The sequence below is a fragment of the Macrotis lagotis genome, chromosome 1 (genome assembly GCF_037893015.1).
Source record: "Macrotis lagotis isolate mMagLag1 chromosome 1, bilby.v1.9.chrom.fasta, whole genome shotgun sequence".
NCBI classification, from domain to species: Eukaryota; Metazoa; Chordata; class Mammalia; order Peramelemorphia; family Peramelidae; genus Macrotis; species Macrotis lagotis.
Window position 1 is genome coordinate 159,125,853 of NC_133658.1, and position 16,740 is coordinate 159,142,592.

At 36.9% G+C, this 16,740-nt stretch overlaps 1 long non-coding RNA gene across 38 annotated transcripts in view; it reads right to left on the reverse strand.

Moving 5' to 3' along the window:
- LOC141504332 (uncharacterized) overlaps positions 1–16,740 on the reverse strand; it is a 1,263,877-nt gene that overhangs the window by 435,503 nt on the left and 811,634 nt on the right. Inside the window, exon 18 of one of the 38 annotated variants that reach the window (XR_012473315.1) lies at positions 4,382–4,529. The exons of 35 other annotated variants lie outside the window; for them this stretch is intronic. This is a non-coding gene — a long non-coding RNA (uncharacterized LOC141504332). 2 more of the 38 variants (XR_012473317.1, XR_012473316.1) reach the window with 2 other exon arrangements.

The following is a 16,740-nucleotide window of genomic DNA, read 5'->3' on the forward strand; positions in this document are numbered from 1 at the left end:
TCCCTTTATCTTTTGATTTGTCTTAGGGATATAGATTGTTCAGTGGATTGAGTGAAAGACATTGGTTGGAAAAGATCAGAATTCAAATCCTGCCTCATATTTACAAGTAGTGTGACACCATCTTTACCCCATCTCTAAACAAGTCACTCAACTTCTCCCTCAGTTTTCTCATTTATAAAATGTAGATAACAATAATGCTAATTCTTAGGATTGTCTTAAGGATAAAATAACGTCTATAAAGTGCTTTGTACACCTTAGTCCAATCTATTGTAATTATTTTTTACTTCTCACTAGTTAACAATTAAGTAACTAAATCAAACATGGGTTGACATGGGGACAGGAGAAAATTTTCAATAGCCAAATATGATAAAAATGGAATGGGTTGCCTCAATATATTGTGATTTCTTTGTTAGCAGACTGAATATTTATCAATTTTTAAAGGGGATTCATGTTTTAGATTGAGGATAGGAATAACTTAGGATTTTGTGATTCTATGTTTTCTTCCATTCTCTCATATAGTTAAATCAGGTTTGTTGTAATTCTTTTCTCTATATTGACAGAGTATTTCTTTTTCTTGCCATATCCTTTACCAATAGTGGTTACCACTAAACTAGAAGAGGAAAATCCAAACAAATGAGCCAGGACAAACAGCTATATGTGAGAATGCTACCTAGGAGAGACTGTACCATCCTGGTTGCATTGTCTTGTGTTTTAAGGCTCTTACTGAGAATTTTTAAGTTGTTATTGTAGTTTCATGATATCTTGTGAAGCAGGTAGGTAATGAATGCTAGACTTGAAGGCAGGAGAATCTAAGTTCAAATTCTGTCTCAAAAACTGAGTGACGTTGGGCAAGAGACCACTTCTCTCTGTCTCTTCCTCTGTAACCTAACAATAGTGCCTACCTTACAGAGTTGTGAAGTTGAAAGAAGATAACATGTCAAGCTCTCTGCAAACTTAAAATGCTATATAGATACTATGTCATCATCATTACCACCATCATTATCATTTTGTATTCTGGGTTCTTTTATAGTCATTGGAAGAGTCATGTTTATCAAAAACTTTCAGCATTTAATAATTCCTAAAATAATAATTGCATTCATTTTATTCTCATTCTGTTTATATATTATTTTGTTTTAGCACTTTCAGGTTGGCAGAGCACTTTCCTTACATCCTGGGGAGGTGAGCAGAACAGCTATTTTTTATACTCATTTTATGGATGATGAAAATGAAGCCAATACCATTGTATCTCCAACACCAGTGTCTTCCACATAGAACTTGCCTAATAAATGCTTGTTGAAATAAATAGAATGGAATTGAAAAGATTAGATTTGTTCAAAGTAAAACTATTCAATAGCAAGACTAATAGCAGGAAGGATTCTGAATACAGAATAATAGGACTTAAGGTCAAATCACTAATCTGTGAGCCCATGGACAAATCATTTAACCTTTGTGGGCCTCAATTTGTTGTGGTGGTTGTTGAATCTTTTGGGTTGTGTCTAACTCTTTGTGACCCCTTTTGGGGTTTTCTTGGCTCATTTTGCAGATTAGAAAATTGAGGCAGATATGGTTAGGTGATTTACCCAGGGTCACACAGCTGGTTTCTGAGGCCTGATTTGAATTCATGAAGATTGGCTTTCCTGCTTTCAAGTTCAGTGCTCTATTCATGGTGCCATCTAGCTACTCTGGGTCTCAGTTTACTTGTATGTAAAAATAGAGGAGTTAAACTGAATGATTTCTGAAGTCACCACCAGTTCCAAATCTGTGATTCCATGATATTAATATTGATGTCCTCAAATTAGTAAATCCTTGACCACTGAAATCAATTCCTAACCCATCACACAGTAGCAACCTCTCTCCCTCCTTGCTATTCCCTGAACTAGAAATTTCATCTTCCAACTTCTGGATGTTTTCACTGCTGTCCCTCATGCCTTGATCCCTCTTCCTCATTTCTGGTCCTTGGTTTCCCTGGCTTCCTTCAAGTCTCAGGCAAGGGAAGCTTTCCCTTAATTCTAGTGCCTTCCCTCTATCGATGCTTTCCACTTTATCCCTAACATATCATTTGCGCTTAATTGTTTGCATGTCATCTCCCCCACTAGACTTGAAGCTCCTTGAGGGCAAGGGCTGACTTTTGCCTTTCTTTGGATTCTTGATGCATTGTCTTGATGTAACAGATGGATCATTAATTGAATGACTATTTCTCTTTCAGACATGTCAGCTAAAATGACCTGTATGATGTCCTGGGTGGGATGAATGGGCCGAGCCATCCTCTCCCATAAATGATCTTCCCTATACACCATGAATCAGAGTTTCTTCAGAATAGGCTGTGCTTGAGAATATACTAGGCACCTCCTCATCTGAGCAAATACTACCAGCCCCAGACACCACTGTTTTAATGTGTCTTGTAAACAAAACATCATACAGTGTTAACCCCTGTCTCCATCCTGTGCCAAGAAAGTAACTATGACAAACAGCTTTTATGCTCCAGATGGGCAAACAAACCAAGGCCCCGCTTTGAATGATACTCATACCGATACAGTTTATCACTTGGAAAATATTTGGATAAATGGGAGCCAAATGTAGGCAAGGATCAGGAAGAGAAGTAGGGAATCACAGTACTGAATTTGTTAAAGAAATCAAGGATCTTGATTTGACTCTTGTGGTCAGAAAATCATTCCATTGTTTGATAAAAGGGAGGCTTTGCTGTCCCTCTGGGAGAGAATCACAGAATTTCAGAGACTGAAGGAACCTCAGTAGTGAGCTAGATAAACCTCTATCTGAAAAAGGATCCTAGCAAGGGGTCATCACATGAAGACTTCAGATAGGGGTAAGCTCATCTTCACCCAAGGCAATCCAGTTCACTTTTGAAGGGCTCTAATTTCAGCAGAGTAGATGGAGAGCTGAGTCAGGAAGATCTGACAGGACAACAGTGAGGATCAAATGAGACTCTGAATGCAAATCACTTTATAAACCTTAAATGTAAATCTAGTTATACTTCTTAATAATATTATTTTGTTATTTTGATTATTATGACATAGAGTCATAGCACAGGTTCTGCTGATGATTTACAACCAATTCATTTTCCAGACAATTTCATCCCATTGACTCCGGCTATTGATCAATTAGATTGTAAACTCATTGAGAGTAGGGACTGTCTTTTGCCTCTTTTGTACAGTACTTAAAATGACCATAATAAATGTTTAATGTCTGATTGACTTAAGGTTGAAAGACAGCAAGCTTTGGATGAGGGGGAGTGGGGTCTCATTGGTTCAACATTATCATTCCTGAACTGTATTGTCCAGGCAATCTGACTTCTACAGCTCAGCTTTTGTAACTTTATTCTTCTTCCTACTTATAATCTTTGCTTTAGAATTTGCTCTATATGAACTGAAGGAACTAAGTTCCAAACATGGTCATCTTGAGTGCTGGTCTGTACTTGTTATTCATATCATCCATGTCAGACAGCCTGATTCCAGTTTCTGATCCTGAACTTCTGCTTCTACTCCCAGAATCTTGCTGTAGAAATAGCTGGCCCCAATGTTCACTGTGATCTCTGATACCTGACTGAGCCCTGAGGTAGCTGAGTAAAGCCCAAGGAAATTGGTCACAAGCCCAGGCCAGTGCAAAATGTTTGTAAAATATTTCTAGAATAGGGGAATTCCACAGCTCCATAATTTTTTATCTCATAATTATTCCATATAGAGTTCTGAGAAACCAATTAATAGTCTCATCTATACAAAAATGAGACAAAAGGGACTTGGTTCAAGATCAAACAATCAGAAAGTGGGATCAGAGCTATATTGCTTAACCCACCTTGCTTTGGGACCTTTCAAACAGAATTTTCTCTTTAAAGTCAGTGAAAATTTGGCCAACAAGTAACGTTTGGCTCCATTGGAGGAGCATTGGAATGAGACCTGGATTCTGGTCCAGACCTGTCCTATAACATTGAACAAGTTCCTTTATCTCTCTGGGTCTCTGTGGCCTTATCGTAAAATGAGAAGGCTGGGTTAGATGACTTTTGATATGACATCTAGTTCTAAATCAATGATTTCTATGTTAGTCCTGGTTTTGTCACAATCTAATTCTGTTAACTTGAGCAGTCCATTAAACCTGTCTGAGACTTGTAATCCTCAGTTTCTCCATTAGTAAAATGAGGGGTCTGAAGGAATTTCCAATGTTCCATTCAACTCCAAAATACTAAATTATTTTGTTTTTGTTGTAATTCTGTAATTCATAAGGTAATGCTCCAGACCTACAAAACAAAAAATTAGGTCAGTCAAAGGCCAGAAGAAATCCAGGCTTCAAAATTATACTCAGAAATCTGGTAAAGGTCCTTTCTGCATTATAGAAATCTGATGTACGTACTGCGTTCTAGTTAGCTGAGGTTTGGAGGGTGAGACTGTCTGGGAGGTCCTCAGGTGGTACATGAAGGGATGACAGGTCCCATGTTAACCCTTTGTTGGCATCTTCCAGGCATGTGATAGAAGATGGAGGGAGCAGAACAAGGGCCACCTGATTCCAGTGCCCTAAAACTTTAGACAAGAGGCAGAAACTCAATCCTCTCTGAGAAAACCTTGATAATTAATACTTCAATACATCACTGAAAGGGGTTAATTTAAGGTAGAATAATGAACTCTCATGACCTATTGTCCTTGTTATACCATAAAGAAGCCAACTTTACTTTACCCTCTTCTCAAATTGCTGATTTCTTCCCTGTGATTTACACATTACCCAGAAGTCTCTCACTTCTTGAAATTCTTAATAAAAATGTCAACTGCCTAGGCAATAACTTTCAAACTTGACAAACTTCACTAGTATATAAAATTCTCCTAAATAATGCTTGTTATTTATGAAATGAAAATAGGATTAAATTTTAGAAATTGTATTTGCATTCACTTTGATAGGAACATATGTACTACAAGATTTGCTTAAACAACCAAATAAGAGAATAAGTCAAAACTGTCCCTCAATTGAGAAAGTACTGGACCAGGGACCTGATTCAACAATTTACTGGCTGCATGACCTTGAGCAAACCTCTCTGAATCTCAGTTTTTTCATCTGTAAAATGTGGATCATAAACCTTGTGTAACCTGTGGCTCATCATTCCACACTCTGGGCTTTCATGGACTAGGTTAATTCTTGATTGGGGAGAGAGAGGTTGCCCCCAAATCACAACCATTTGACTTCTTCACCTTTACAGTTTTTTCTAAGAGTTTCAAAGTGCAAATGAAATAAAAAGATGTTAAAATAAGAAAGAATTCATAGTAACCTATATATGGGTGATAAAATTCTCTTTTTCTCTCTCTCTGGTAAGTCCTACCTTTTCCTGAGGAATTTATGACCAGAAATTCTCAAATTGTGGAGACAAGGACACTTGGAGTTTGTTGAGACCCTTTCAAGGAGGTTACAAGGTCAAAGATATTTCAAAATAATTTTTTTGCTTATTACAATACTCTTTCTTTTTCATATGAATATTCAAGTAAAGCTAGATTTTTCCATATATTTCAACTAAAAACAATATACCACAACAGATTGAATGCAGACATGAGAATCCAGCTACCTTCTCTTAATTCAGACATAAAAATCAATTTGCAAAAACATATAAAGCAATGCTGTTCTTCTAACTTTTTTATTTTGGAAAACAGTAATTTTTTTCATGAAAATATGCTGCTCATGTTAAGGTATGAGAGGTTTATTAGTTATTTTAATTAAATTAATAAATATTTCAAAATTGATCAGTTTTAATTTCAACTGAGTAAATATTGATAAATATAGCCCACATTAACAAAAGCTCTTTAAGGTGCTTGATTATTTTTAAGATGTAAAGAGATCCATGGAACACTATTGTTCTATTACAAACCAGGAGGCATGGAAATTCAGGGAAGCCTGGAAGGATTTGCATGAACTGATGCTGAGTGAGATGAGCAGAAACAGAAAAACATTGTACATCCTAACAGCAACATAGGGGTGATGATCAACCTTGATGGACTTGCTCATTCCATCAGTGCAACAACCAGGGACAATTTTGGGCTGTCTGCAATGGAGAATACCATCTGTATCCAGAGAAAGAATTGTGGAGTTTGAACAAATACCAAAGATTATTACCTTCAAATTAGGAAAAAAACCCATTATCTTATTATGTAATTTTGCTATCTCATACTTTATTTTTCTTCCTTAAGGATATGATTTCTCTCTCATCACATTCAACTGAAATCAATGTATACCATGGAAACAATGTAAAGACTAACAGAATACCTTCTGTGGGGGGTGGGGGGAGGGAATAAAGAATGGGGGGGAATTGCAAAATTCAAAATAAATAAAAACTTTCTAAAAAAAAAGATGTAAAGATATCCTAAGGTGGAAAAAGTTGAGAAATGCTGCTCTAGATCAAAGTTTCTTAATCTTTTTTGTACTATGGACCATTTTGGTGGTAAAGTCTACAGATTTTCTTAGAATAATTTTTTAAAAAGTGAATAAAATAAAATATATAGATAACAAAGAAAAAATTATTAAATTAAAAAAGTTTCCAATCCCCAGCTTAAGAACTCCTACTAGACCAATGGTTTCCAAATTCTTTTGTGTGTGGCTCTATCAGTAAAAAGTTTTAAATAGTTACCCCATATGCATATAGTTTCTTATAAATTATATAAAGCATTATCATGTTATAGTAATATAATAATTATCTATATTATAAAACAAAAAATTTGAAATGAAGATGAAATAGTATTTGATTTCAGAATTAATATTTAAGCATACTTGGGAGCAGAGAAGTGACATAATTAGATCTGTGCTTTTGGAAAATTACCATGTTAACTGTTTGGAGAATATATTGGATAAGGAAAAGAGCAGGATTTGAATCAGAAACTAGTTAAGAGCTTACTGTAATGGTCAAGCTGAGAGCCAATATTTAGTTTTCAAATTGAACTAGAGTAGTAACTATGTGCAGAGAGAGAAACACAATGTTAGCGAGTTAGAAATGACAAGGCTTTACAAGTAGTTAAAAGTATAGGATGAAGGAAAATGAAAAGTTGAAGATGACATTAAAGTTATAAATTTAGGTGATTGGAAGTATGATGGGACTGTCAATAATAGAGAGATTTGGAAGAACGGCATTTTTGGGGAAAGAATGCAATGATAATAATAAGATAGGAGGAATCAGGAAGCCCTCAGCTCAAATCCTGCCTTAGATGCTTACTAACTGTGAGACCCTGGGCAAGTCAATTAACCTGAAGCTACTTTAATTTCTTCATTTACACAATAGAGATAATAATACCGCCTACCTCATAGGATTGTGAGGAACAAATGACATGTTAAACATTTTGCAAACTTGAAAGCCCTATGAAAATGTTAGCTCATTGTTTTTATTATATTATTATTATTATTAAGAATGATGGTGTAAGGAGACAACCAGGGATTTTCAAAGACTATTCCAACGGAGTGGAAAATCTGGCAAATTCTACCACACTGCCTAGGTTTGGACTATGGTCCTGGTAACATACTATGTATGCATTTTCAGTCCCTGTCCGGTTATGTATAGATAATGCTCTTCATTAGTAGATTGCTCACATGGTGACAAATTATTTGGTCACTGTGACACGTGGAACAAAGAAATATATACAACAGGTCTCACCTTCTCCTCTCTTTCCCTCAAAACATTTTCTTTTTTTCTTTAGTTACAGGGAGTGCTAAAAGAAAGCAAAAAATCACTTAGTTTTTTAGACTTCTAGATAAACATTAACTTAGCTGATGGTGTTCCAAAGTGAGATCCTTATTTAATGACCTTCAACTGACATACTACTAAAGGAACTGAGTCATACCCATCCTGATATTCTTGCTATAAATGAAACCAGAAGGGAAAAAAGTTACAACAAAATGGAAAGGTGGCTCCTTGTGGAGAGGCAAATGAAGACATTGGTAGAACTGATTTTATTGTGAGTCCAAATAGAGTAGGTTCATCATTTCATGGAACATTTAGTCACCTCCTGTTGTAGTATCTTGATAATCATTTGCCTAAAGGCTACCAAAGAGATAATTGCAGCTGATGTAATTATCACATTACAGAGGATGAGGAAACTCTACCAGCAACTTATTAATTCCTTCCAATTAGATCAGCATATAACTTAAAACTCAGTAACTTCAAGTAATAGGTGGACAGAGTGGACAGATAGAAAATATGGTTCTAGAACATGTGATAATAGAGGTCAAAGGCTGTCTCATGACTAATACAGCAATACTTTTTTTTTTCAAGAAGACATTTGAGAGATACTGGACCTGATAAACATAATATAATATCACAAAAAGAAAGAAACGGATTACCTTCAAACAGACAGGAAATGATTGGTTACTAATGTGGGAGTTATTTTTAAATTTGCTGTCTGTGCACAATAAAGACCATGAACTTTCCAGAGCAAAGATAAAAATCAATACGATGCCAGAAGAAATAACAGCAACAACAAAAACAACAAAAAGCTGTACAGTTTAGGCAACCATAACCTGACATTATTTTTTTAAGGTTTTTGCAAGGCAATGGGGTTAAGTGGCTTGCTCAAGGTCACACAGCTAGGTAATTATTAAATGTCTGAGGCCAGATTTGAATTCAGGTACTCCTGACTCCAGGGCCAGTGCTATATCTACTGTGCCACCTAGCCGCCCCTAACCTGACTTATTTAGATAAGTTTCTGATGCCCCAAAGAGAAATTCATTTTTAAAAAGCGATAGTGTTACAGACTATCGAAATTTTTTAAAGAAAGTTTAGCCAGTACAAATCAATCAACACAAGGAGAAAAATCAAACTATTTTATAAATTGCCTCAACCAGCAAACACTGAATATCTGCAATAAGCAGGAAGATATAGATAGCATTTAAGAAGACCACTGCTTTAGAATATAAAATTATTTATTAAATCTCATGAAGAAATATTGTGGAGGATTATATGTAGTAGGACTCATAATTTTGAGAAACAATGGAGGAATGAAGGTGTGCCCCTTTTAGCCTTGATAGGCTTTGTCATCTATAAGAGGCTAGGATAAATGATATGAGGATTAGAGCTGTCTTTTGCAAAACTAGAAAAGGAGAGATAATAATCTTTCCCCAACTACATGGACTACCTCAGTATCTTATTTCCCAGCTACTCATTTGTAGAAAGCAGGTGAAATTTAGAATTAAAAAAACAAACAAATAAATTGGGAATCCCTGAATCTCAGAGGTATGGTAATTATTAAGCAAATAGCCTATGTTAGTTATTAAGTTAGCCCAACTATTATCCTATGTTGATAAAGATTTGAAAAACATTCTTTTTTTTTTCAAGGCAATAGGGTTAAGTGAATTACCTTAGGTCACATAGCTAAGTAATTATTCAGTCTCTGAGGTAAAATTTGAACTCAGGTCCTCTTGACTCAAGGTTTGCTGCTCTATCCAATGTGCCCCGTAGCTGTCCCCATGATTTGGAAAACATTCTAAAGGAATTCCATAAGTTTGAGTTAAATTTTTATAGAAGGGAGTTAGTCCTGACAAAAGAAAAAAAGAAAGAAAAAGATTATATCTTTCTACACTGTTACCTGTTGTTTAGAAAATGAAAAACAAGAAACAAAAAAACAAAATCTCCAAGTTCAACCAAAAGAAACAAACTGGAAAGACTCATCTTTTTTTTTAACTGAGCAATATTTTTTTACATCCCTATGAGTCTCCCTAAAACAAAGAACCTACTTAAAACATCAATATTTTTTCAAGTGGTGCTGTGTGGATACCATAGTTTCTGAAAATTTTTATTTTATTGTATTTTATTTATTTAAGGCAATGGGTTAAGTGACTTGCCCAAGGTCACACAGTTAGGCAATTATTAAGTGTCTGAGACTGAATTTGAACTCAGGTACTCCTGACTCCAGAACTGATGCTCTATCCACTGTGCCACTTAGCTGCCTCCATAGTTTCCGAAATATTAAAATTCAAAGTACATGATGGGTTTGATTAGCCTACCTTCTGTGACCAAGAAAGAATAATACATAAAAAGTAGCATAAAGGATATGATTGAAGAGATGTAGGACGGAGAAAGGAGATGGGCCCATTATGTTATGAGACTGAGGGATAGGTAACAGACAACCCATGTAGTTCACTGATGTCAATACAATGGTAAGAAATGAATAAAAGGGTGCCCAGAATACTGGTTGGTCTTGTCCCATCTCCTACTATGAAGGATTTTGGGAAGAATATGAACAACAGTCACACAGAATGAGAAGACATTGATGGGTTGCTGAAGGGAGTATTTAAAGAAGATTACTACTCCAATAAAGTGTATTTATTTATATTTTTTTGGTTTTTTTGCAAGGCAATGGGGTTAAGTGACTTGCTTAAGGTCATACAGCCAGACAATTATTAAATGTCGGAGGTCATATTTGAATTCAGGTACTCCTGAATCCAGGGCAGGTGCTCTATCTACTGTGCCACCTAGCTGCCCCTCCAACAAAGTATAAAAGTGCCTTGTTATATTGCATGAAATAATTTTCATCATTTATATCCAGAAACCAGCAAGTATAGTACCAAAGATCTCTTCTTCCCCATTTGTAATTCCTTCCAGAGCATAGGAAACCCTCCCAGGACAGTAAGGAGTAATTTCTTGATGAAAGAAGAATGAAATGGTTAAAAATTCACTCCAGTTCTTTTAGGTTCCAAACTTTGATGTAATAACTTCTCAAAAACCATCCTGACTTCTTTTGAAGGACCTAAGAATGGATTCCTGAGCCAATCCATTTTTCATTTAGTGTTAGCCCAAAGGTCAACACCTTTGTTTTCAGAAGTTCAAAGCACTTTACTATCATCATCTAATCTCATCTCATAAATGTGATAATATTTGTAAAATGCTTTTCAAACCTTAAAAAGTACTATGTAAATGTTAGCTATTATTATTATCTATTATCATAAATCTTCACAATATGCTGAGCATTTGGCAAGCTAATGACACAGTGCTCCTTGTTGTTCCTCTCACAAAACAAACTACCTCTCAAACTCAGTTTTCTGTCACTGTCTACCAAGTCTGGTATGGTGACCCTTCTTATCTTTACCTCCGGAATTCCCTGACTTCCTTCAAGTCTCAGCTAGGATTCTCTCTTCTCTGAGAAACCATTCCTGATCCCCTTAATCCTAGAGGCTTCACCCTATTAATTACATCTAATTTATCCTTTTTAAATCTTCTTTGTACATAATTGCTTGCATTATGTTTCCTCCATTAGACTGTGAGTTCCCTGACGTGAGGGTCTGTGTTTTACCTTTCTTTGTATTCCCAGGGATTATCCACTTCCTGATGCATAGTAGGTACTTGATAAAAACCTGTTGGCATTTAGATGACATAGTAAATAAATCACTGCATCTGGAGTCAGGAAGACTCACCTTTATGAGTTCAAATCTGACCTTAGACATTTACTAGCTATGTGACCCTGGGAAAGTCTCTTACCTTTGTTTAAATCAGTGCTTTATCTATAAAATGAACTGGAGTAGGCCATGGCAAGCCACTCCAATATCTGTGCCAAGAAATCCCCAAATGGGGTCAGGAAGACCTGAACAACTCAACAATAGCAGCAGCAGCAGTTTGTTGACTTACTACCAAGATTCTACCCCCATACGTGGGCACTGAAATAAATATCCCAAATGCCAATTACTAACAGTAGAAAACATCCTTCCTCTGTTTATTTATCAATTATTACTTAATTACTGCCATATGTTGAATACTCCTGTTTTAGATACTAGAGGAGATATAAAGCTTAGCTAAAAATACAATCACTACCTTCATGGAGTTTCCAATCTGGGAGGAGAATAAATAGCAGGGAGTTTTAGAAATACTCAGAACAGAAAAAAAAAAAACACAAGAAAAATATTTCATATTGTTCTAGTGTTTCATAGTTACTAAGCATTTCATGTAGTCATCTCAATAGGTATTATGGGGATGACCAGGTTTTGTTGCCCCAATATTACAGATGAGGAAACTGAGATTGAAAGATGAAGTGGCTTGCCTAAAGTTGCACAGGAATTGGTGGTGGAGCTGGGGATGGAAGCTGGGTTTTCAGACTCCGGTCATCATTTTTTTTTTTTTTTTTTTGCAAGGCAACGGGGATAAGTGGCTTGCCTAAAGCCACACAGCTAGGTAATTATTTAGTATCTGAGGCTGGATTTGAACACAGGTACTCCTGACTCCAGAGCCAGTGCTCTATCCACTGCTCCACCTAGCCTCCCCCAAGACTGTAGTCATCTTGATTCCTATCTGACCACTGGACCTGGATGGCTCCAGAGGAGAAAGTGAGGCTGGTGACATAGCATAGCATCCCTTACTCAAATCCAATTCATGTGCATGTTATGGCATCACCTCCCTGATGTTGTGGTCTTCTTCAAGATCAAAGAACCGACATCACTAAGAATAACAACTGAGTTTTCCATTACACATGAACCTGCTTAATTGTGATCTCAATGTCCTAATCATTAGCTTTTGGCTTACTTTGTAGAAATCTTTCAATTAACTAATAGAGAGGACATGACCTCAGGTAAGCCTAAAACTATATTTAGAAGCTGGCCTCATATTCTGGAATTTCTTGTTGGATTTCTTCACCCTCCTTCATTTCCAAGGTTACCCTGAATTCTGTCAGAAGTCCAGTGGACTGAAATTTCCTGTTTAAGAGACAGAAATATTTTCCTCTCCTCCTCATGACTCTGAATGCTCTTGATGTATTTTAGCTCATGGAACTCCAGGGTTTACAAAGTATTTAAACTCATTTTTGTTTTGCAGCTGTTTACCCAGACAGCCAGGTCTAGCAGAATATTGATAGGAAGAGTCAACATGTTTACACTGGGGATGCCAGGTGTTTTGTCAGCGTCTGCCAAAGTCTATTACAGATGGGGGAGGTGATAGGTAGAGGCAGCCTGTGTCCTTACCAGCCAAGCCAGGGAGGCAATCAATAGTCCAGATTAACTAGGCTTTCACTCAGGTTCTCAGTCCCATCAAGAGGAACAGGAAGCTGGGATATTCCTTCAATTAGCTAAAAGAACTATCTCTATTCAGGAATCCGATGGGTGTGTCTCAAAATATTTTTTAATTTGACTGCCTCTTCAGAAGAGCTAAAGGTACTCCCAAATCCAATTGATCTAGTCCTCTCACAATCAGGGAATGGTCAACAAACTTTGCTTTTGGGGCTAGGTTTATGCCTGATTACAAGATTATACTCTGCTTCTCAGAATAATCCTAGGGCATGGCATTCCAGTTTAAAATGTCTAATTGTCCCATCATCATCCCTTTTCTCATGAGAAACACAAGACTAAGAAAAAGTCCTATTACTGACATTATTTATTAAGAAATACTTTGTCTTAACAGTAGATAAGGGAGAGGACTCTTTTTCTTTACTTCTACATAAGTACCTATTAACCACTCCTGCCTCTTCTCAGCAGGTAACATATCTATGATACCAATGTAGTGTGATGCCATATCTTGCTTGAGACACTTACTAGTTAAGTGCCTCTGGGTAAGTCACTTTACCATTATTTGCTTTAGTTTCCAATCATAAAATAATGACACCTACCTCACAGGGTTGTTATTCGGATCAAATGAAATAGCATACATAAAATTCTTTGTGCATATTAAGGCCTCATATAAATGCTAGCTTTTTCTATGTTTTTCATCAGTATTTTTTGTATACCTCCCTGGGGGAACTACACAATTTTAGAATTTATATTTGGATCAGCATTGGAACTCAAAACCTTGAGGGTATATTGAAAAGCACAGTCAGTCTTTTTTTTTTGCCTTTTTTTACAAGGCAATGGGGTTAAGTGACTTGCCCAAGGTCACACAGCTAAGTAATTATTAAGTGTCTGAGATCACATTTGAACTGAGGTCCTCCTGGTTCCAGGGCCAGTGCTCTATCCACTGCAACACCTAGCTGTCCTCAGAGACAGCCTTAATGAGAGAGCATGATATGGGAGAAAAAGCAGGGGTCTTAGTGTCAGATGACCTGAGTTCCAGACCCAATTCTGACATCATGTATTAGCTGTGTGGCTATGAGAAAATCATTACTTCTTTGAGATGTGGCTTCCTTATTTAATAAAAGGGAGCTACTAGTAGCTGGATTCTATGTGATGTTGGGGCTCTAAGCAGGTATCAATGAATGGAATGTGGAGTCAGAGGGACTGAATTCAAATCTCTGCTTTTGCCACTAACTACTTTCATGACTCAAAGTGATTTGTCCCACTTCTGTAGGCTGAGGTGGATTAGAGTAAACCCTAAGGTGTTGTGGGGACAGCTAGGTGGGATAGTATTGGACCTATCTTCATAAGTTCAAATCTGGTTTTGGACATGAAATAGCTGTGTGACTCTGGGCAAGTCATTTAACCCTGTTTACCTCAGTTTCCCCTTTCTAAAATGAGCTGGAAGGGAAATGGCCAATCTATCTTTGCCAAGAAAACTCCAAATGAGGTCACTAAGAATTGTACAGGAAACAACAAGAGCAACAACCAACAATAGCATCTTACAGCTTTAAATCTGTGATCCTTTCATCTAGTGATGGAAAACACTCAGGTGCTAGGAAAACATTATGTAAAGCACTCTACTTATGAGTTTTTAATATCATTTTATATGAAGGCCATCGGGGCACACAGAGGTGGTTTAGGAGGTGGTAGCATAGCAAATAACCTCAAGGGTGTTTGGCAGTAATGGTGATCCTAGTGAGCCCTCCACAGAGTGGGTCATGTCTGATTCCCCCCTTTGATAGGAATCTGTTACCCCTACTGGCCCTTCTTTCTACCTCCTAGTGCTGTCCCACTATGAAAACTCAGGCTACTAGGTGGACTAGAGGGACAAGTGCTGGAAACTGTAAAACTGTCTGCGCTGGCTTGCTCCTCATTCCTCACCCTTCCGGGGGCTCCTCCAGGAGCCAATCTTACCCAAGTCGCCTCTCCTCCCTTTTTTATAAGTCAAAGCTTAAACTCTGGCTGAAATAGCAAAGATCTTTCAACCATCCTGCCAATTCCACTTATTGTTCCTGGGCTGAAAAGGTAATGCTATTCTACAGGGGAGATAAAAGTTAATCACAGATTATGTCTGCCCTGAAAATATTGATGACTTCATTCACCTGAGTACACACCCTCAGGGGAAATGCTCACAATGCCTCAGTCACCAGACCAGTCTAACAGGTTTTTCTCCTTTTTTTTTCCTTCTAAATTTTAGCCCTAGTATATCTAGAACTAGATTATTAAGCCCATGAATAGGTAGCATTCATAGAAACCTGGTGGGCTTAAGGCAGCAGCTCAGACCTACTGTGTGTAGCCCATCGTCCTGCTGTCTAGACAGCTGACAAGAGCCTGTCTCTGTTTACACTCAGCACCTGCATTTTTCCAAACAGACTCCCACAGCACAACTCTCCCCTCTTCCCTCATTTTCTCCTTCCTTCCAGAGTACAATCTTTATCTATTTGCATCATCTCCTGGGTAGTCTACAAAACAGAAAGTCAGAGGCTAGGGAGCTGAGACGTGATTATGGAAATAAAAGTTCCTCTTTCCAGAAGCAGGAACCATTTCTCAGAGCTGACCACTCAGGTTTGGGAATGAGGGAATTTATCCCTTAAGTAGAATGGAAGTTGGATAAAATTCAAACAGTCTTTTAAATACATTTTAAACAAGTTGTTATAGTTTGGCTGCAAAGTGGTGAATAAGTAATGTAGGGGCACCAATAGAAGGAACCAATTGAAGGAAAAACTACAATCCCCTGAGAGGCCTTAAATTATTAAGCATGGATGCTGGGGCCAATCAGATCTCTGAATTCATTAAATAACCTAACCTGGCTTAGAAAACTAATTAGCTTCATGACGCACTAGGATATTAGTTCAATCTCATGTTCCTGAAAGTAGGTGAAGCTCTACCTTGTCTTGTTAAAATATTGATGTCTTTTCAGTAAATTACATAAAAGAGATCAAAAGTCACTGAATCATGTGGTATCAGACATTTAGATTGGGCCCAAACACTTGAGTCTTCAAATGGATAATAATAAATGAGAACCCTTGGTGTTTACTCTTGTAATCCAGGACTATATGATTATAAGCACAGTAGGAAAAGAGCCACTAAATTGATAGTTCTGTATTATACTGAGAGGCAATATACTGTTATTATTCAGTCATTTTCAGTTGTGTCTGACTCCTTATGATCCCATTTTGGTTTTTTTTTTTTAAGGCAAAGAAACTGGAGTGGTTTGCCATTTCCTTCCACAGTTCATTTTACTGATGAGGAAACTGAGGCAAACAAAGTTCAGTGGCTTGACCAGGATTATACTGCCTGTAAGTACCTGAGGTCAAATTTGAACTCAAGAAGATGAGATTTCCTGACTTCAGGCCCTGCATTCCAACCACTGCACTGCTAGTATATGAAATTACTCAGGACTTGGGAGTCTGAAGAACTGTCTGAGTTCCAGATCTCTCTCTCAGTAGAAAAATGATAGCTGACTGTGATACTAACCATGATACTTGAAGGTTTGCAAAGTGTAAATAAATAAATACATACATACAGATTTTATATGTGTGTATATACATACATATAATATGTTCATGTGTGTTCTACATACATACACATGCATATGTGTACGCATGTATTTATATTTTAAAGTTTATGCATGTGTGTATGAGGATATATTTGAGTGTATATATATATATATATATATATATATATATATATATATATACACACACACACACACACACACACACATATATACACATATATACC